At 41.8% G+C, this 22,346-nt stretch overlaps 1 protein-coding gene and 1 long non-coding RNA gene across 14 annotated transcripts in view; one reads left to right on the top strand and one right to left on the bottom strand.

Annotated features, from left to right (window-relative positions):
• CELF4 (CUGBP Elav-like family member 4) overlaps positions 1 to 22,346 on the bottom strand; it is a 1,497,717-nt gene that overhangs the window by 471,949 nt on the left and 1,003,422 nt on the right. The window lies entirely within an intron of this gene.
• Positions 1,494 to 21,021, top strand: LOC141101011 (uncharacterized). Its single transcript, XR_012234847.1, has 3 exons — positions 1,494 to 1,594; positions 15,806 to 15,922; positions 17,607 to 21,021. It is a non-coding gene; the product is annotated as an uncharacterized lncRNA (long non-coding RNA).

Here is a 22,346-nt window from a genome sequence, read left to right as displayed (position 1 = left end):
CCAGTGCCATTATCCTGTACCCCAAGTGTCAGTGTCATTATCCTGCACCCCAAGTGTCAGTGTCATTATCCTGCACCCCAAGTGTCAGTGTCATTATCCTGTACCCCAAGTGTCAGTGCCATTATCCTGTACCCCAAGTGTCAGTGTCATTATCCTGTACCCCAAGTGTCAGTGTCATTATCCTGTACCCCAAGTGTCAGTGTCATTATCCTGTACCCCAAGTGTCAGTGTCATTATCCTGCACCCCAAGTGTCAGTGTCATTATCCTGTACCCCAAGTGTCAGTGCCATTATCCTGCACCCCAAGTGTCAGTGCCATTATCCTGCACCCCAAGTGTCAGTGCCATTATCCTGTACCCCAAGTGTCAGTGTCATTATCCTGTACCCCAAGTGTCAGTGTCATTATCCTGCACCCCAAGTGTCAGTGTCATTATCCTGTACCCCAAGTGTCAGTGTCATTATCCTGCACCCCAAGTGTCAGTGTCATTATCCTGTACCCCAAGTGTCAGTGCCATTATCCTGTACCCCAAGTGTCAGTGTCATTATCCTGCACCCTAAGTGTCAATGTCATTAGCCTGTACCCCAAGTGTCAGTGTCATTATCCTGCACCCCAAGTGTCAGTGTCATTATCCTGTACCCCAAGTGTCAGTGCCATTATCCTGCACCCCAAGTGTCAGTGCCATTATCCTGTACCCCAAGTGTCAGTGCCATTATCCTGCACCCCAAGTGTCAGTGCCATTATCCTGCACCCCAAGTGTCAGTGCCATTATCCTGTACCCCAAGTGTTAGTGTCATTATCCTGTACCCCAAGTGTCAGTGTCATTATCCTGCACCCCAAGTGTCAGTGTCATTATCCTGCACCCCAAGTGTCAGTGCCATTATCCTGTACCCCAAGTGTCAGTGTCATTAGCCTGTACCCCAAGTGTCAGTGTCATTATCCTGCACCCCAAGTGTCAGTGTCATTATCCTGTACCCCAAGTGTCAGTGCCATTATCCTGCACCCCAAGTGTCAGTGCCATTATCCTGCACCCCAAGTGTCAGTGCCATTATCCTGTACCCCAAGTGTCAGTGTCATTATCCTGTACCCCAAGTGTCAGTGTCATTATCCTGCACCCCAAGTGTCAGTGTCATTATCCTGTACCCCAAGTGTCAGTGTCATTATCCTGCACCCCAAGTGTCAGTGTCATTATCCTGTACCCCAAGTGTCAGTGTCATTATCCTGCACCCCAAGTGTCAGTGTCATTATCCTGTACCCCAAGTGTCAGTGTCATTATCCTGCACCCCAAGTGTCAGTGTCATTATCCTGCACCCCAAGTGTCAGTGTCATTATCCTGCACCCCAAGTGTCAGTGCCATTACCTTGTGTCCCTATTTGCTGCTAATACGACCCTTATCTATCCCTAATCGCGTCGGTGCACACGGCCGCCGGATCCCACGTTTCCCGCAGATCCCGATCACCACCAGATCTGTGCCTTTAAGCCCCGAGACACTCAGAGAGCGGTGGAGGCAGCAGTGTGGAGCTTGCAGCATTTTCTGGCACTGTCAGACCTTTTCGCAGAGGGTTTTAAATGAAGCCAGATAATCCATGAGAGCAAGGTAAGTAAAGATAGCTCACAATGACACGAGTGTCTGTTTCAAAGCCCATCTGTTTTCACCTGGCAGATCAACACTGCTGGGATGTTTCCCTTTCCCATAAGCTGCTTTGAAAGTTTAGCAGGTACTGTAGCTGAGCAAAGATTTAGCTGCTCAGTCCCCTGAGGTTTATGCAGTGGAAGGCAATAAATTGCTGGTGTTTTAACCTATTCAATGCCAGAGCAATGTCATTGATTTTTTTTAATAGTTCTTTTACTTCCTAAATGCAAAGTTAAATATATTTCATAAAAAATGTCTTCCGCCAGTCCTTTATCTACTTGCGTGCACTGCAAAAATGTTACACATCCACCAGAGCTCATGCTTTTGCTGCCCCCTCCTTTCTCTCAGTGTTAGAGATAGTAGTAGGAAGAAGGAGGGGGTTACACACAAACACGACGAGTGAAGGGGGAAAGTATCTATAGTCGCAGGGAGGGCAGAGAAAAAAAAGCTTCTAATAAGAAGGAGAGTACATGAAGACAAAATGTGCAGGATAGAAGCTGAGCTGATATATAAGCTAATGAAGAAAACAACACCCTGGATACTTAGATACTTACAGACCTGACATCCAGCCTGTATTACTGGAAGAGACATTCCCACAAAATCTGAACTTGGATTACGCTGAAAAATGTATATCAGGGGTCTGAAAACAAGTACAGATTGTGAACTAAATTTTAGTGCAATATTATTAGCTAAAAATAATTAGTAACATATGTAAGAGTCATTTTTTTCATATCAAGGGTGTTCATATATTTTAAGAAAAAAACGTTTAGTAGTGATGGGCGAACGTGCTTGGATTATGCATTATTCGAGCACGATCGGGTACTAACCGAGTGTCTACGGTGTGCTTGAGAAATATGTTCGCGTCCCAGCGGTTGCATGTTAGACAGCCACAGCACATGCAGGGATAATAATAATCTTTATTTTTATATAGCGCTAACATATTCCGCAGCACTTTACAGTTTGCACACATTATCATCGCTGTCCCCGATGGGGCTCAAAATCTACATTCCCTATCAGTATGTCTTTGGAATGTGGGAGGAAACCGGAGTGCCCGGAGGAAACCCACGCAAACACGGGGAGTAAAATCACAGACCAAAATTTGTAGAAGTAATGAGGACTAACTGGCTGTGTCATCTTGTAATAAAATTGGTTTCCTTGGAATGAGAACCTCCCCCATTGATAAGCTCATTTTTAGGGGTGCATAAAGGGGATGGCCTATCAGAGATAACCGCTCTGATAAGACCGCTCCCATGTCCAATGAAAAACAGGTGATTTGTAAAAGTCGGGTCAGATGGACAGCTATCCATGTAATGCTCTGCAAAGATGATGTAAGGGTGTGTGCACACGTTGCGGATTCTGCTGCGGATCCGCAGCGGATTAGGTCCTGCGGATCCGCAGCAGTTTCTGCTGCGGCGTACAGTACCATTAAAAGCAATGGAAAATGAAAACCGCAGTGCCCACGGTGCGGAATTTTCCGCGCGAATTTGCTGCGGTTTTAAATCCACAGTATGTCAATTCTTTGTGCGGATTCCGCAGCGGTTTGGCACCTGCTCCTTGACAGGTGTCAAACCGCAGGGGAAAACCACAGGCAAATCCGCAGATAAATTGCAAGTCTTTTGACCTGAGGATTTAGACAAATCCGCCGGAAAATTCTGCAGCAGAATCCGCAACGTGTGCACACACCCTAAGAGTACACCGGACGTGGCTCTTCATTTTTGGATCATAGAGGAGGGTCTTGACAGAGGTACAATGTTGTCTTATGATCATGAGACAACCCCTTTAAATGAAGAAAAGTTGTGTGTAAATGTGGAAAGCCGCTTTATAGAAGCCCCCTCCCTTTAAACTTTTTTATATGTAATGTAGTTTAGGTGAAGTACTATATGATTGTGTTCTTTCCCGTTTCCAGCGCTGCTCCGGTCTTTTTCTGAGTCGTGTGACGACTCTCCCGATCAGACTGTGTGCTCCATGTGCCAGCAGCAAGTCTCTTTTTCAATGTAAGCCTATGGACCCTCATTCTGACTTTGTAAAAGCAACTTCTTTCTTACACATAGTCGGAATAGTTGTCACCTGACTCAGAAGGGGAGCGGAGTGGCGCTGAAAACTGGAGAAGAAGACGATCGGAGAGTATGTTAAAAGGCCTTTTCTATACTACATGTGCATTCAAACAGGTTTAGCCTGATAAAATGTTAATAGGAGGGTTTCTTTAAGAACATTAGGCTACTTTCACACTTGCTTTTTTTTGCAGCGCGTTTTTCCCGCAAAAAAAAGCATGGAAAAAACGCATACAAGCGCATACAAATGCTGTATTTTTTTTCAAGCATTTTTATGCGCATGCATGAAAAAAATGCAGCGTTTTTATGCGTTTGTATGCATTTTTAGTGTGTTTTTACCGCGTTTGCATTTTTTCAAACATTAGTTGGCCTCACACTAACCCAAACCATGCTTTACTAACCCTAACCCTTAACCAAACCATACCCTAACCCTTAACCAAACCATACTAACCCTAACCCTTAACCAAACCACACTAACCCTAACCCTAATCCTTAACCAAACCCTACTAACCCTAACCCAAACCCTAACCCTAAACCCTAACTAACCCTAAACCCTAACCCTTAACCAAACCATACTGACCCTAACCCAAACCCTAACCCTAAACCCCCTTAACTAACCCTAACTCTAACCCAAACCCCTAATTTCCATTGTCTAACCAATGGTCAACAAAAAAACGCATGCGCAAAAAAGCATACATGAGCATGCCAATGCGCACATATGCGCACCCATAGACTTACAATGGGTGTCTTGCTGTAAAAAAACGCATTGCGCGTGCATGTGTTTTTGAGGCAAGTCGAACGCCCAAAAAATGCAACAGGATGCATTTTGTGCGCCCGAGCGCACACCAGAAAAAAGCATGCGCGTAAAAACGCATACAAATGCATGTGTAAGCGCACATAAGCACATCCCATGCAAAATATAGGGAAAAAAGCGCATGCGTTTTTAGCGCTAAAATACAGTGCAAAAAAACGTAAGTGTGAAACCAGCCTTAGAGAGTGAACAGTGGAAATTCTTCAATATTACAATATAATTAAGGTCCCGTGGGAGTCAGAATATTCACTGGCCCTCAGCTCTTAAAATCCAATCATAGATCGCCTTCCTTTATGGCTTACTAACAATCCAGCTGTAATTTTACTTTGTGAATTTTATTAGTTTGCATCCAAACATACAATTTAATAGACAGCAAAAAACTACTTTCAGTTGTCAGTGAACCCCTATCTACAGGGCCCCCGTGCAACTGCCCAGACTGCATATCGATCAGTTGATTAAAGGGTCTGCAGCTCTTCCGCTATCACTTTGTTTTCCCTTAACAAGGAGCAACATTGTCCATTTCGTAGTGACTGTGCCTGGTTCTGTAGCTTATCTCTACAGAAGCGCAGTACCAGGCACAGTCAGTACCAGATATATGGAGCTGTGCCTGGGAAACAACGAAGGGGATGTTGTCATTGCTGTAGTTGATTGTTTAGTACGCCAAGAGTCACTTAGCTGCCAATAGTCTCAATTGTTTTTTTTATATAATTTTTACACATTTGGAACCAGAAAAAGGTTGAAGAGGGTGGGATTTGTGTCAATTTTGCCCCAAAGTGGGCATTTGAAGCTGGATAGGTGGCAGCATCAGTAATTATGGAGTTGTGAGATGTGAGATTGATGGCTATCCTAAGGACAGGCAATCAACAATATAAGGATAACCCTTTTAACAACTTTCTTTTTCCATGTAATTTGTATTGAGACAAAATAATATAAGTGAGACTAATTAATAAATAATAATAACAAAAATATTTTGTCTGTATTGGTTCTAGGTGCAAATTGACTTTACATAATGTCTAAAAATTTCCAATAAGATTTGGTCCCATATCTGGAATCCTATAAGAGACCTTCAGTTAGCGGGGAGATGTGGTGTGATGAAATTATGAGCAGTAATGATATGATTTCAGTGCACATTTTGACAGAGCATTGACTGCTAAATCCTTGACACTTTACTCCTGACAGAACAAGGTGTTAGATTGAAGAATTAGGTTTTCGCTATCAATCTGCGAGACTCCCGCCTGCCTCCCCGCATTGCTTGATGTTACCAGCTGTTCGCGTTCGGCAGCAAATCATCGTCAAGGGCAGATATTATAGTAACAGAAAATCCGTGGCCATACTTCATTGTAAGAGAATGCTGTATTGGGAGTCAGCAACACCCGGCGTGCAATAACAGGGACTACTCCGAGGGTCTTTTATCCATTGTCTTCATTAAGAAAATAATGTATTCTTAACTTATCATCATTTTAATTCATTTTTTCTCCGTAAGTCAATAGCATACATGAAAATAAGAAACTATGTAATATATCTTATCAGAGAATGCCGCTTCTTTATCCTTCTGGACGAATTTTCAAAATTCTCAATTCACAGGTAAAATCTATATTCAGTGAAGACATAGTTTCCCATTACTGAGATAGGAGATGACAGTTGGTTCTCATGAAGTTCTATGGAGGGGAAGTAGCTAGATCAGACTGAAGCTGATGTAAACATTGAAGACACTGTACACCTTCGAAAAGCTTATTAGAAAGGATATCAATAGGGAGATCCCCATGATTCGATAGCTATGGCTTCTCCTAATGATGTTTAACACCCTTAGAGGGGCTGTCCAGCCTTGGGCTACTAGTCTACAGTCAGTATATGTGATTGCTGACTTGGGAATTCACACATCGCTCGTTCTGCAGGAGCCGGGAGCAGGCAGTCATGTGACCCCAAGTATGCGATTTACTTACTTCTGGCCACATTCCAACTAGACTCATTCACCTTCGCTCACTTTATTCGTATTAAGGGAGGTTGCATCTATCTAGTTGGCATGTGACCGAATTTATGCAACTTACATATTTTCGGTCATGCACCCTAAGCTCTCGGCGCCAATGCCGGAGAATCCTCACTCGGTAAGAGTTTCTTATGTTGTCACGTCATCATAGATGTGTATGAAGGGGCTGGCTTAGTTCTTGAAATGAGCAATGAGAAGTCAACGTCTCATGAGATGAATGTCACAAGTAAAGATAAAGTGGGCAGTGCTTATGCTCTATGTGACTGCTTAAAAGGGTTGGCCGGCCTTAGGCTACAAGCTTGCAGTCACTTTTATGTGACTGTGGACTTTTGAATCCATACATTGCGCACACTGTGTGCTATGAGTATTCTCTGGTGCTGGCGCTGGGAGCGGCAGGAGCGTGACCACAAGTATGTGATTTGCATACATGCAGTCATTTGCTGACTAAATGGGCGCGGCCTTGCTAAATACAAGTGAATTGAGTGAGATTGGACACATGTAGTCAGACTGTAGCCGGAAGTATGTAAATCTCATACCTGTAGTCACATGGTATTGCACCAGAGAATCCTCACAGTGCACAGTGCTTGCGTTATAAAGGTTTAAAAGTCTGCAGTGACTTCAGACTTGTACACTAAAGCCGGACGACCCCTTTATGACATTTTCACAAAATTAGAGTATAGACAAGACTCTCTTACATTACGATATCAATTCATTATCGCAAAGTGATAGCAAAAACTCCTGTCAGCCAGTAAAAGGGAACATGGGCCATAAACGGCTCCCAATCGAATATCAAAATATCATGACTTGTTTTCATATCTTTCTAGAAAATTTGTTTTCAAGGAAACAAACAGCTTTAAGAAAAAAACAAAACATGATTTTGCAATACTCTAGCAGGAAATGTTTTTATACTGTATGTGTCTGTGATTGGCCACCCTACGATTGTCAAATGGTTTGGCCACCCTGTGGTTGTCAAATGGTTTGGCCACACTGTAGTTGTCAAATGGTTTGGCCACCCTGTGGTTGTCAAATGGTTTCGCCACCCTGTGGTTGTCATGTGCATTTCAGTCTGTTGAGTAGGAGATGTTTTTGATATACTGTATGTTCCTGTGTTTGGCCACCCTGTGGTTGTCAAATGGTTTGTCCACCCTGCGCTTGTCAAGTGCATTTCAGTCTGTTGAGTGTTTTGCCAGCGAGTCACGATAATTTTTCTAGAAAATTTGCTTTCAAAGAAACAAGCAGTTTTAAGAAAAAAGCAAAACATGATTTTGTAATACTCTGTCATTAATTGTTTTTGATATACTGTATGTGTCCGTGTTCAGCCACCCTGTGGTTGTCAAATGGTTTGGCCACACTGTGATTGTCAAAAGGTTTGGCTACCCTGTGGTTGTCAAATGGTTTGGCCACCCAGTGGTTGTCAAATGGTTTGGCCACACTGTGACTGTCAAAAGGTTTGGCTACCCTGTGATTGTCAAATGGTTTGGCCACCCTGTGGTTGCCAAGTGCAGTTCAGTCTGTTGAGTAGGAGATGCTTTTGATATACTGTATGTACCTGTGTTTGGCTACCCTGTGGTTGTCAAATGGTTTGGCCACCCTTTGGTTGTCGAGTGCATTTAAGTCTGTTAAGCGTTTTGCCAGCGTGTTGCGATAATGTAGTGTGACAAAGTCCTTGACGAAATTCTTAAATGGTATGAGCGCCTCATCTCCGTGCGGTCATCTTGGACCGTCCACAGTGGGCACCATAGTTCTATTTTCATTAGTTCTAACAAATAATTGCTTTTTCTGTTACAAGACTTATTTACAGCCCTTTGCCCATCATAGGATGAAGAAAGTGAGTTGCACAACTGGAAATTGGCATCTTCAGCATTTTATAGTGCGCCGCTGACAGTCTAATGCCTAGCAATGCAGTGAAGAAGAGTGCTGCATATGGGTTTACAGAGGAACCAAACTGCTACTATGAGGTACTTATGTAAATCGAAAAATTTGGGGTCAGGCTGCCGGCTCTTCTGAAAGCTTCATGTTATTTAGAGTCAGCACAGCAAGCAGAATCACTTTTAACACATCGCCTCACAAATACGATTTCCCACTCTGCGAATGTAAATTCTGCTTGACAGCTCTACACTAAACAAGCCCATTTACCGAGGTGCAAATGGCTCAGCTGACTGTTTTGCTAAGCACTAAGCTTCCACACTACAATTTTTCACAACCTTAAGACACATACAATGTCCATCCCGCAGCCTGGAGGTATTGGACGACTCGGTCCCTTGTTGACCCACACCGGCTAAAAATCATAGCAACAAAACAGATGAAGAGGAAAGATATTGTGCAACTTCTAGATATGTTAACACGCTGTCACTGTGCCTGTCAATGCATTTATTGCAAGTGCCCATGACATCCACAGCTCAAAGAAAACCTCTAATGAACCCTGAGTGTGGTAACACTTACAAAAAAGATGCTTCCACACAACAGGACTCCTGATCTTACACTGAAATATTCATAAATTCTCCAGTGTAAGTTTTTCACTAACAAAATATTTGCTCCATCAGTTATTATAAAACAATATCCTTCCTTTATCAAGACTAAGTATAAGTCAGTGATATTATATGGAGAAGATCCTTGGGAGATGAGCTGAAAAGTAAGACAGACGCTACTTTGGTGGGAAACAACACCTAGTTTTGGACCTTGACCAAACCTGAAAGATAACTTCTGCTTCAAAGTTACTTTTCAAGTGGTTGAAGCATCTTAAATGGACTGTCCCATCAATGTAAACCATGTTTATATGTTGTATAGGCCATACTGATGTCATCAAGAAGGGTCCTTCAACCAGAAGCTCCATCTACGAACCAACGTGGATAGGCAATGTCAAGAAACTAGCAGATTCATGCTATGTACAGTAAAACCTCTCCAAACCATCAGTTTTTTGAGAAGACAACCCATTTATCCAGACCAGATTCCTATGAAAGCTTTCTAATTGCACCATAAATTTTAGATTCTCAAGGGTTTTTACCTTGAAAAAGGCATCACTCCGGTGCAAAAACCTTAAGTTTTTGCCATCGAGGATTCTCTTTCCTAAAAACTTCAGCCCAGGTACTGTGAAGTCTTCACTAAAGTAAATATATTTTATATACTCATCAAACTCTTTAAGAAGACCACCATAAAATAAATAAATAAAAAGCAGACTCCAATTTTTCTGAATAGCCCCCAGTTAATGCTACATTCTGACCCCTTATCCAGGGTTCTTTGTAGCCAAAGTGGCTCTCCTGTCAATTCCTTAAATGACACTGTTCAAACAAGCTTCATTGCTTTCATTTTTTTATGGAACCTTGACCCTCGAGATGGTTACTGTTATCAATAGATTGAAAGTGACGTTCAGAGATTAGAATCTGTTGAGGTTTTACTGAAATTCTGGCATTTTTTATGGGCACACATAAAACTTTCATGAAATCCTCATATGCAAGTTAGAACAGAGCTTCAGAGGATAAACAGACAATTAGAGAACTGGCGGTAGAATCGATTCAACACTTTAGAAGGTCTGCAAAAAAATTTGATTTGCATTTTGGAAGGACAGTGAAAAATTTGGTAACATTTCCTTATCTCTAAAGAATATCTACTATATAATCATCTAATTCTGTCTGTCTGTCTGTTTGTTTGTAACGGAAATCCCGCTTCGCCGGCCCCGACCAATCAGCGGAGGAGCTCCTGGGCTGTGGGGGGATACAGTGGAGGAGCTCATACATATTCTAGAATACCCCATGCGTTAGAATCGGGCCATCATCTAGTATGCTATAAAACCTTAAAGAAACTCTAAAAGAATAAACATATAATGCCCCGTGAGGAACATTGTTGGAAGTGCAAGACTCCAAAATGGAAAGAATAGCAAAGAGTTAGACACTGGCCTTCAAGACCTGCAATAGATATGATCAAGACTATGGTATACCCAGCTAAGTATAAGATGCCTTTTGGCTAAGATCAAGTGTGGCATCTTTCGAAAAGGTGGCTTTGGCCAGGGCCACCCTAGTAGACCGATACAATGCACACTGGGGTTCATCGCTTGTTAGTACGCCACGTGGCTCATATAGTCATCTGGTGGAAAGCATGACCCCCAAGATCGACACCATTAGGCTGGGTAAGTTTGAAAGCCAAAGGTGCAAAGTGCCCCCAGAGTGGTGACTCTGGGGTACCTTAGCTCACTTGGCTTGGGATACCCACGAGCTCTGGCGCATTTTCCACTGCACTTCAACTTTTCTTACTTTTTGAAGCACACACCCTTAATCTGGGCCTTCCAGCTAGGATAGGAAAATTTTTAAATTCCCGGTGGAAGGTCTGGCCAATATTATGTTGTGGAAACCTTCAATTTAACTTATTTTTTTTTCACTGTTTGTGTGTTCAATTTTTCATCTGAGTCCATCACTTGGATTTGTCGGATGCGGTTCCCTTATGGGTTCCCTTCTAATAAGTCTAATGGGGAAGTGTGTGGCCATCAGGTTCTGTTTCCCCCTGACCCCTGACTCTCCTCTTTTGGGAGGGGAGTCAACAATTGAAGGTTCCCAGCTCTAGCTTGGGTGGCAGCTTGGGCAGAAGCTGGGAGCGCAACTGAGGCTCCCTTGGCTTCGGCTGAGGGAGACAACTTAGTCCCTGACTCTCGCTGTGGCCTTCTGGCTCGGAGGGACGGGGATTGGCTTTGGGGACCCTTCTCCTGTTGGAGAGGGTTTTAAGAGACCAGCATCCAAGTGCACTTTTTTGTGGCACCTTTAGTCACTTTTTAGCACACTCCGGTGGAGAGCACGATCTCGGGCTTTCAGAAAAAAAAAAGACAGTGGCTTTACATGGAGAAGATCCTGGGGAGCTGAGACTAAAAGTTAGACAGTCACTACTTTAGTGGAAAATAACACCTAGTATTGGACCTTGACCAAAGCTGTAGAATCAACTTCTACTCCAAAGTAACTTTTCAAGTGGTTGAAGCACCTTAATGAGGTGTCCCTTCAGTGTAACCCATGTTTTCTTACTGATACTAACAAAACTAATCACTATAGATATGGAACCAAAGTCTTTTGTTGAAACACTGGGGTTTCTTGGAACTCGCTAGATGTTTGAGAGAAGTCAACCAGCTAAAATATGGATGGTATGGGAGAGGGCTAGGCAATGGAAGAGTCTTATGAATGTTTCATGGAAACATACGTTATGATTGCATGTGATTAGCAGGGTGTAACAGTGAGGAGAATGAGAACTGTCTATGGGGAACACCAAAAATTACAATCTGGATATTATTGACTCATTACACTTGGATAGAGCTTATAATAATTTGTCTTCATGATAGCAAAACCTTTATGATATAGAGGGAGCTCGGCCCCTAGGAGCTTCAACACATCAGTCTTATTATTAAACGCAGCAAACGGCGCAGACTCATCCCCGGAGGTCAAAACTCACAGAGGATTTTTTGCAATTCATTTTGTGGCCACTCTGTAAATATCACCTTTACCATAATTAATTAGTAAAGCATACAAGAAATCTGTACATGTGTAGTGTGGGTGTTTAACGATAAATTATCCATTATCTCTGAAGCGAATATTCCACTGACTATCACTTATGGAGACAAATGGGCTGAGAATATTTACCTCTTCAGAGAGAACAATTATCCTGTGTATCTTTCTAGAAGAAAATCTATTAGCTCTACATGACCCAATTAAGATCCTTGTTTATTAATACCTGTTATTTGCCAGGTATTTCATTCCAGACAGTCTTCTCTACCGAGATTTGCCAGTGAATATAAACCTGATCTTCAAATACTTTTAAAAGGGGTTGCCCAGTTGGTTATTTTTTTTAAAACTCAGAATAGGTTAAAAAAAATAGACCTGTTATCCTTATTTCTATGCTGCTCGGTTCCCTGATGGTCTCTGATTAATGCTGGGGCAATAATTTAGAGGCATATGTTTGCTGCAGCCAATCTCTTTCAATGCAATAACTCTTACGCAGAGCTACATGTCTGCATAAAAAATGACATATCCAGCAAAAGGATCCTTAAAATGTTGAAATTTATTGCAAATCCATTAAAATCCAATCCATCACCTGTAAACCGCAGACGAGTTTCAAGCAACATCTTTACTCAGTGCAGCGATGAGTCAAGTTGTAGTCTGAAACCCGTCTGCGGTTTTTAATTTTTATGGATTTTAATGGATTTACAATAGCGCAAATCAATTTACACGTCTCAGTCTCTCAGCAGCGACAGTGCTCTGTGGCTGCTGAATGGGAGCTGGAGAACCACGTCTCAGCCCCTGGCATCCGTGGCTTTTCTGTTGAATAGCCCTGATGAGCATCACGCCACAAAAATGATTTCACTCAAGGTTGCTAATCAAAAAAAGAGCACCAGATGCCATCAGGTAAGAGGCGGTTCTCCCGCTCCCATTCAGTGACAACAGATTACTAACGTAGAAGATGGACTGAGAACATATTTTTAGAGTGCGCGAAGACACTCAGCACAAGTTCATGCTTGGAAAGCATCTTATCCGAGCAAATTCGTTCATCACAGGTATCAGGAGTAATTATGAATGACATTTCTGTACATTTAGGATCACTTTCCTCATGTTAACCATCTGAGATTCTGAAGTTAATGTGTGGCTCCTCAGTCAGAAGTATTCCCTATGACCTAATACTAATTGGGGTCTTCCAGAGACACTCCGAACTCTAGCTCACCCATGGATGATTCTTCTTCCAGGTGACTGGAAGCCTCTCCTTCGTTCCTCCATCAGAGTTTCCGTTCTGCTTTTGCTCACCATGAGTGTTAATGAAAGGATTGGGGGACTGGAATGGTTCTCATTAGCACAATATTCTCCTCACTGCTCTTAGATTGAAATATAAAAACAATAATTTTTCTTTGTAGGTCGACATCTACTGAAAGGTTTCACAGCTCACGATGATTTCCTATGTTCTACCAGTGTACCCAAGATTTCTTGGTATTAAATGACCACTAGTGCTGAGTGAACGTGCTCGTATAAGGTGCTATCTGAGCATGCTTGGGTGCTAACCCAGTGTTTTTGACGTGTTCAAAAAATAGGTTCAAGTCCCGGCGGCTCCATGTCTCGCGGCTGTTCAACAGCCACAACACATGCATAGATTGCCTAACAAACATCAAATCCATTCAAGTGTTGCGGTTGTCGAACAGCCATGAGACATGCAGCCACGGGGACTCGAACATATTTTTTAAGCACACCGAAGACCATCGGTTAGTACACGAGCATGCTCGGATAAGACTTTATCAAAGCTCGATCTCTCATCACTAATGACCCCTAAGCTTAAAATACGCAGGACGCGATGCTTTATATAAGAGGTCTATGGACACCATTTATTAATACACCTGTCAATGTGTCCATACCCGGACATCACTTTACCACTTTGGCGGCTTATTTACAGCACATGTCCTTTGCTGCCTAGCAGAAATAATTATTCTAGTGGATGTCCTTCATGGAAAAGTCACCTGTACATAAAAGAGAATAATAAACAGCGTCCACACAAAACCTAAACTCTAACCTCTCTACTGACATCTTTATGTGATAATTTGCTCCTAAGTTATTTTTACTTTTTTTTTATTTATTTTTACAAATTTTAATAAGTGGGTAAACGGCTTGGAAATTTTACCAATTACTACATTATAACTCAACTTTCCTGCAGTTTCTTTTTTTAATTTTTGTAACCATAAACCACTAAACATCAATTTACCCTCAATTGAGGGTAAACTGATTAAATTTGCTGATGACACAAAGCTAGGAGGGATAGCTAATACTAGAGAAGAGAGAGAGAGGATTCAAAAATATATACATAAACTGGAGAAGTGGGCAGCAACTAACAGAATGGTTTTTAACAGGGAAAAATGCAAAGTACTACATCTGGGCAATAAAAATGAAAAAAGCATATACAGAATGGGAGGAATAGGGCTAAGTGACAGCACATGTGAAAAAGACTTGGGTATACTAATAGATCACAGACTGAATATGAGTCAACAGTGTGATGCAGCAGCAAAAAAGGCAAATGCAATTCTAGGATGTATTAACAGAAGCATACAGTCTAGATCACGTGAAGTCATTATTTCCCTCTACTCCTCTTTGGTCAGACCTCATCTGGAATATTGTGTCCAGTTTTGGGCACCACATTTTAAGAAAGACATCAACAAACTGGAGCAAGTTCAGAAAAGAGCGACCAGAATGGTGACCGGTCTGCAAACCCTGTCTTATGAGGAAAGGTTGCAGGATTTGGGAATGTTTAGTTTGCAAAAGAGAAGACTGAGAGGAGACTTAATAGCTGTCTACAAATATCTAAAGGGCTGTCACTTTGTAGAAGGATCATCTTTATTCTCATTTGCACAAGGAAAGACTAGAAGCAATGGGATGAAACTGAATGGGAGGAGACACAGATTAGATATTAGAAAAAACTTTAGAGTGATCAATGAGTGGAACAAGCTGCCACGAGAAGTGGTGAATTCTCCTTCAATGGAAGTCTTCAAACAGAGGCTGGACAGACATCTGACTGGGATGATTTAGCGAATCCTGCTTTGAGCAGGGGGTTGGACCAGATGGCCCAGGAGGTCCCTTCCAACTCTACGATTCTATGATTCTATGATTCTAATTTTCTGTCTCTGAGATTAGAGCTTTCGGTTGTCCACCTTTGAGGACATTTCTTTTTAACTTAATCATTCGATGGCAAAAATCATTTTTACAATTGGATTTCATTAAAAATGTTGCACCATTTGAGTGTTGAAAAACTTTTGTTCATTGAATAATGAAGTCGTCAGCAGTCATAAATCATCAGAGAGAAGCCTAAAAAAAAGACAAATAAAAGAGATACAAACTCTCCTGTCAGACTGTTAGAATGAGCTTACTGGCAGATTCTCAGTTACCTCATTCTGCAGCCAGCAAAACACTGTGCAACACAAAGGATATACAGAGCAATTAGTGCAACATTTTTAAACTAAATTACAAAATAAATGCACTTAAGTAAAAATTAAATGCTCCAAAAGGTGGATAACAGCTTTTTGAGGACAATCCAGAGATATGGCTGGACCTTATCTCAGAGACGGGATTCTCTACAAATAATGTTTGGTAGTTTATGCTTAAAAAAGTGCAGGAAAGTTGAGCGGCACCTATCTAAGGAAACATTTCTGAGGATCCATCTTGCAAGTGCATGTCCACTGTTACTTGTGTCCTAAATTCACGGTGCTATTATTTCCCAGAACATTTACATTTGTTAGGAAAGTATCTTGGTGACTTAATATACAGGAATGTTTGAGTTTTCTGGATTCTTACAGACTTCATTAAAGTCAAGTTTTCTCAATCTTTTAGATAAAATTCTCAAGCAGTCCTCTTGGCCACAGGAGAATTCATCTTTGATCATTGTGACTTTGGCAAGTGTGGCTTTGGAATTCAGAAATGTGTATGTCTTCGATATTTGATGAACAGGTGAGTTTAAGGTCAAGGATTCGGGATTCTCAGGAACTTCATCAAAGTCAAGTTCAGATAAAGTCCTCCTCAACTGTTCCTCGTGTCTATGGGAGACTCACCTTTGGTCATTGTGACTTTGGTAGCTGTGGGAAACTCAATAAAGAGAACTTAAAGGGGTATTCTCAGGTTAGAAAGTTATTTCCTATTCATCAGATAGTGGATAACGTCCCGATTGGTGGAGGCCTGACCTCTGGGACTCTCCCCGATCCCTGGAAATGGGGCTCTGAAAGCCTCTTGTGAATGAAGCAGAGGTTGATCTTACTCATTGTTGATTCTTTCATTGTTATGGAAGTGCTGAAGACTAATCAAGTGAAACTCTTGGCTATCTCCAGCGGTCCTATCAACAGTGAATAGAATAGCATTATGCCATTCAGAGACCGAGTTCCCAGTGGTCGACCCCCAGCGATCAGGAAGTGATTCCCTATTTCGATGATCTAGATTCGAAGAAGGAAGTTTGAGCACAAAACAAGGTGTTGGACCAGACTTGGGTTATGATGATTATGAGTTAATCAAAATTCTCCAGAACTATTTTTTTTTACTATGGACTTAAAAACTAGCAGGCAGGTGTTGCTAACGACCTGCCTGTTCTACCGGATGCCATCACAGAGCCATCACGGATCGTTCTAAATAGAGCAGCTATTCTTCTGAGCTGCTCTGCTGATGGGATGTGACTGCCAAGCCCACAGAGCCTAGAAGGAGACAAAGCACAAATAGGGTCTTATCTGGGAAAACAGATATGAAGGAAAATAGCACGATTGTGCTCGCCTGGTAAAAACGCTTGAGGCTGCTGCAAACCTATGAGGAATTAAAGCATTAGCAATGGAATAAACAGATGGGTTACTTCTGAGCTGCTGTAGGAAGAAGATTGACGGATGCCAATCTAAATAGTATGTGGTTATTCGTCAACGCGTTCCAAAGCGTATAGCTTCATTACGATCCACGTGGTTGTCCCGTTGTCCCGTTGGAGAAGCTATGCTGCAAAACGCGTTGATGAATAAACCACTTTCTATTTAGATTGGCATCCGTACACCTTTCTTCCAATCGCAGCGCAGAAGTAAGCCGTCTGTTTTGTCCATTGCTCACAGTTAGGCAGCGGGGAGCCGGCTGTCAATCAGCATGTCTGCAGTCACGCCCCGTCAACAGAGCAGAGCAGAGAAGAAGTCGCTGTTCTGTCAAAGTGTCATCAGTGGAATCCACTGATCGCCTGCAGGAGCCTTGTGCCAGCAGAGAACGGCAATGGGCAGAAAAGGCAGGTAGGTTAGTTTTTAGAACTATATCAAGAAAAAAAAATTGTCGTCGATAAAATCCTTTAATGATTGAGAGCAATGTTCTCTCTTTAATGTATATGACAAGTTCTATATCTTCATTGTGTGATCTCCAAAAAAAACATAAAACATAAAAAAGTGTAACCAACATATTATCAAAGTCTGAAATCACCATGCCGGGAAACAAGCACCACGTCTGGAAATGAACAAACTAGTTTTACACTGAAAAATAATAACTTAAGTCTTTTTCCTATAAATCTTTTTATATCAGATGCTCCCAATGTAGAAATACAGCCTAGATGAAAGGTCTGATAATCGTCGTGTTGTAAAGAATCGGATATTTAAACCTTAAATCTTCTGATTTTTCTTTATCTCAGCAGCTGGAAACCTTTTCATATATAAGTCGTCGTCGTTGTCTTTACAAGAAGCACCTATCGATATTCCTGTACCTTTTTTTTACTGCCATCATACAAAACTCTTCTTGACTGGTGTTGACTTGACAAGCAATTCAATGGCCGGGTCCTATGGGAATGAGGAAGCCAACGTACGGTAAATAAAAGGAACACTGAAAAAGTTTTTATGTGGACTGAGTCGCGGAGACATCACTGGAAAAATCAGATGACCTCTCTGATTAAAAAGCTGACATTTCATTTCCCATTCAACGCTCAACCATTGTTGATAAGGAGAAGAACACAAACTCTAAAATACGACCGAACCGATCAACATTTACATATTTTTTTCTTGCTACAGAAAGATCTGATTTTTTTTCTCTGTCATTTGTTCCCATCGATTCACCTAGTCTATGTCTGAAGTACAACAGGTCTGGTCGTCTAAGATAACACTGACAAGTGGAGATCTGATTTGTTAATCAATTGTGAAGTCGAAGGAATGAACGTGAGGAATGTGATGGAATTATTGAGGAATATGAAAGATGGTCAAACAGGAAGGTTCGCACACTCCTCATGCACAGACCTTTCCTAATACGTCTTCTTTAGTTTTTTTTAACCTGTCAGTGGTATAAGTTAGCACAAAATGAATCAATGGGAGAACGAGAGGTCAGAGCAGACTATGAGTGGATGAGAATCAAAATTATTGACGATGAGCCATGGACGGAATGTGCTGAATATTTTTTTTTAGCATGCATTAGAGGAGCTTAGATCCCGCAGCTAAAAATCTGACACTGTGGCATTTAATTTAGCTAATAAAAGGGTCAGTAAGAATGAAATTCTCAAGTTTGGCACCTTCACACCTGCCTGACCATCTGTTGTGGAGGTGAAGCTTGGGTAATAGTTTGGGTGGAAGCCAAAAGAAATTTTCATACTTACGGACTTAGCCACTGAAGCAGAAATGAAGAGCTCTTCTTCCACACATTATTTTGATTGGTACAAAGAATATTGCAGCATTTTTACTACAAAGTTGGATTTTTGACCTTTGTAGATCAAATATGACAGTTTATCCTGATGATGGGGCATATGAAAAAAGTCATAAAACTCAAACATTGGTAACGTATTGCCCTTGGCTCTGATTGATCTTGCTCTGGTTTGGTGTTCATCTAAGTAATAAAGGACCAAGATATGAACGTTAGCATGCAAGGGGTAACTACAATAGCAGATGACAGGTTAAATGTTAAACTGGTTGTCTGGTTAAAACAAGTTATTGCCTTCCTTTAGTAAAGGTGATAACTCACTGATTGGTGAAGGTACGGTAGAATGTAGCGGTTGTGGTCTTGTTTGACCGCCACTTCATTGCTTTAATAAGATACTACCGTACTCAGCTTGTTTGGCTAGCTCCTTGGAGAATTAAGTCAGGCGTCCAACCTGTAATGGAGATATAAGTTCCCGGTAAGGGATAACAATTCCCCAATCTACCAGCAGTGGGAGAGCCAACAATCAGCAAGTTATCACCTATCCTGTGAATAAGAGGTGACTTGTTTTACAAGGACAACTCATTTAAGGATCCCAATAGCTGATGGGGCCAAAGAAGCTGACCTTTTTTAAGGATCCCAATGTCTATGGACAGCCATATACAATAGATAACTGTTGGATGAAAGATCATTTGGCTGATAGCCATCTCAGCTGGCTCTCCCATACAGAAGCTCGGCCGAGCTCTTCTGTAAACTCTGTAAGAAAGCTGTCGATTGACACATTGGCTGGTGTCTTATCTCAGGGAGAGCAATGCGACTGACAGTCCAAGATTGGAGATGTGCGAACGATATCACTCCCAACCATCATTCAGCCGGTGCCCCCATACACATTAGACCGTTGGCTAAATCCATCGATTTCGGCATAAGACTAACGTGTTTGGTCAGCTTAAGATTGCTCACTCTTAGCCTAACGTAAACATATCATCTTAAGATAACTGATCTAAGAACGTAACTACAGGAGTAGAAGTGGATCCCACCTCGACTATCAAAGAAGTTTCAAAGGAGAGGAAAAGTTTGTTATCAATGGACAACTGGGAAAGGGAATGTCACGATCCATTTTTGGATCTGTCAGATTCTGGATTCTCTTAAATAAACCTTTTTTCCTTTCAGGCCATTGGGGGTTAATATCAGTTTTTCCCCACCCCCGGTGGCCGCAGGTGTAATTGCATGTCTGGTCTGTTTGCTATGCAGGTGGTTGACCACTCCCAACTTCCTTTAAAAGGTCACCAAGTGCTGCAGCTCACTGTTGGTGATACACTTCCTTTTTGATACCAAACGTGGTGAAGACTGGAGCTACCTGGTGCAGTGGTGGTTTAGCTTATCAGGAGCAATGGTGGTTCTGCTGAAAGCTGAGTTCAGGAGCCTTACTCTGCTGAATGGTGCATTGCAGTAGATAAAGCTAAGTTTTGTTTTTTAGTTGATTTTACCCCGAGGTGTCTGTTTTATCTTTCCTTTGGTTTTTGTTGCAGTTCACTTTTTTCCCTGTCTCACCTCCTGGGGAGGGGGTTTAGCTCAGGGCTAAATAGGAGATAGGGACAGGTCGGTGACTTGGGCCTCACTACCATCAAGTGTACCCCCAAGTTAAGGAAAGTCAGGGCACTCCCTTAGCCTGAGGGGCAGTTCAGGGGCCCAGGTTCCTCGCCCGTTTTCCCACTACTGCCCGTGACAGGGAAGGATCTGAAAGTTAGACAAAGAAAGAGAAAACTGAGTACTTGAGAGAGGAATTGTAAAAAGTCAAAAACATTCAAAATTTTACACTGGCGTCCAATTACTCCATTTTGTGAAATTAAGCCTAATATATACCATATATTTTATTACTGGCCAAGATCCAGAAACTACCATAAATGAGAATATAAAGTGACCCGACATCTAAAGTTGTCTTTGATTTATTCTAATTGATTGTTTTGATTTTTACATTTTTCTCAAAGCGTACATTTTTTTGTTACCTTTTTCACTTTTAACTTTTGGAAAGGTCACCTCTCTCTGCCCCCGCATTCCCCATCATTGCTAATGTCTCCGTCTAGCAGGTCAGACGTGAACCCTCCTGGGTTTGGATTACTGTTTGGCGGTTCTGTCATTGGGAGGGCTATGTAACCTGGCTATTATTGAGCATTCTGTGGTGTCTGCTGTGGAAATAAAATTTGAATAATTTATGTCGTTAGTTTAATTTAAATAATTAATGGCTTAAGCACTGCAAACAGAGCCGATGTTACTAATGAGTTGAAGAGGAGCATATTAAACTCACTGGCAAATTGAAGCGAACTGCAAATTTTGCTGATTGCTGATGTTGGTGGAGGAAATAAATACAGTAGCACAGTTATTTGTTACTTTAATTACATTTTACACTTATTTACTGGCAACTAATAATAGGAGGATTTTACGTCGCAGGCTGAAAATCTCAAGGGGACAGGATAAAATATAGACACCAGATGTGTTACGAGGGTCTTGGCGGCATGGAGGCGAGATTCCTTATTATGGGACCCCCCACCTGATTGGGGTGCACTGTATTTATAGACCCCTCACTATAGAGTCCATACTGTATAATTTGACCTTAAAGGTGACATTCAGGTTCCCCCTTTGCTTAGGATCATACACATACGTAGCAATTTTAGGTACTGTAGTTAAGTCTCTTCTAGTTCCTAATAAACTCAAAATATTGTGACTGTTGAGTAGCAATGACTCTGCAGAGCTGACATCACTTTAACAACGCTGCAGCCAATCACTAATCATTGAGCTCTGCCCCAGTAGATGGCATGAGCTGCTACGACCCGCTGATTAGCTGCAGCGCTGTCGAAATAATGTCAGTGCTGCAGACAATAACAGACAATCGAGATTCGTGCTGGACCTGGGAAGGGTGAGTAAAGCACAGTTTTGTTATTTTAGAACAAACAGCAGCCAGAAAATTGGGTTCTCCAAAACCAGAAACCCATTTAATAAAAAAAAAAATAGTCAAAAGTCTTAATAACCAGAGCAACCTACCTATCTCATGCCCTTTGTGATGCCAGGTCTTTATCCATAGAGGGGTCTCACCGGGGTCTGGGTGCAGTTGCTTTCTCTGCACTCCCTTTTATATCTAGGATTGGATGGATAAGGATCTGATCTCAATGTTGAGTAATGGTTGGATCACATACTGGACAGACGAGTAAGGATCCTTTTATCTCTGGTTTCCCTGAAGCCAAATGACTGTCGGGTGCCACTCACCCATTACCTGGCCTACGTGCCCTCTGCATGCTGTTGAGGTCATTAACCTGCAGAGGTACGAGGAAGGAAGATTCACAGGTGTCCGCCGCAGACGCAGAAATATCTCCTCCGCCTGACAAATAACATTTTGTTTCTGGTGTAGTCTGCAATCAAGAATCAATTAGAAAGATATGTGCAGAAGAAAGATAAGGAAGAAGCCAAGGAAAAAAAAATCAATGGACATCAAGGAGGAATTGATAATTCAAAAAACCTTTCTTAAACTTCCAGATACTAAGATGTATTTATATTTTCTACAACTCCAAGGTGTTGGGCGTCTTTTTTTTGGCTCTTTTGTCCTACAGGTATGTAACGCTCTTTATATAAAAAAGGAAACTCTCATGATCCAGACTGGGTTTTGAGTCCTGTCTTTCCATGTTCCTGGTCTGGTCATTTCAGGGGTTAACCTTTCTCGGCCTCAGTCTGGTTCAGGTTTGCTCTTTAGCTCCGCTGCATC

Source organism: Dendrobates tinctorius, unplaced genomic scaffold (assembly GCF_039654945.1).
Source record: "Dendrobates tinctorius isolate UK_male_01 unplaced genomic scaffold, ASM3965494v1 ptg000113l, whole genome shotgun sequence".
NCBI classification, from domain to species: Eukaryota; Metazoa; Chordata; class Amphibia; order Anura; family Dendrobatidae; genus Dendrobates; species Dendrobates tinctorius.
The sequence above is the reverse complement of the archived record's forward strand: the minus strand, read 5'-3'. Positions and strand labels throughout refer to the sequence as shown.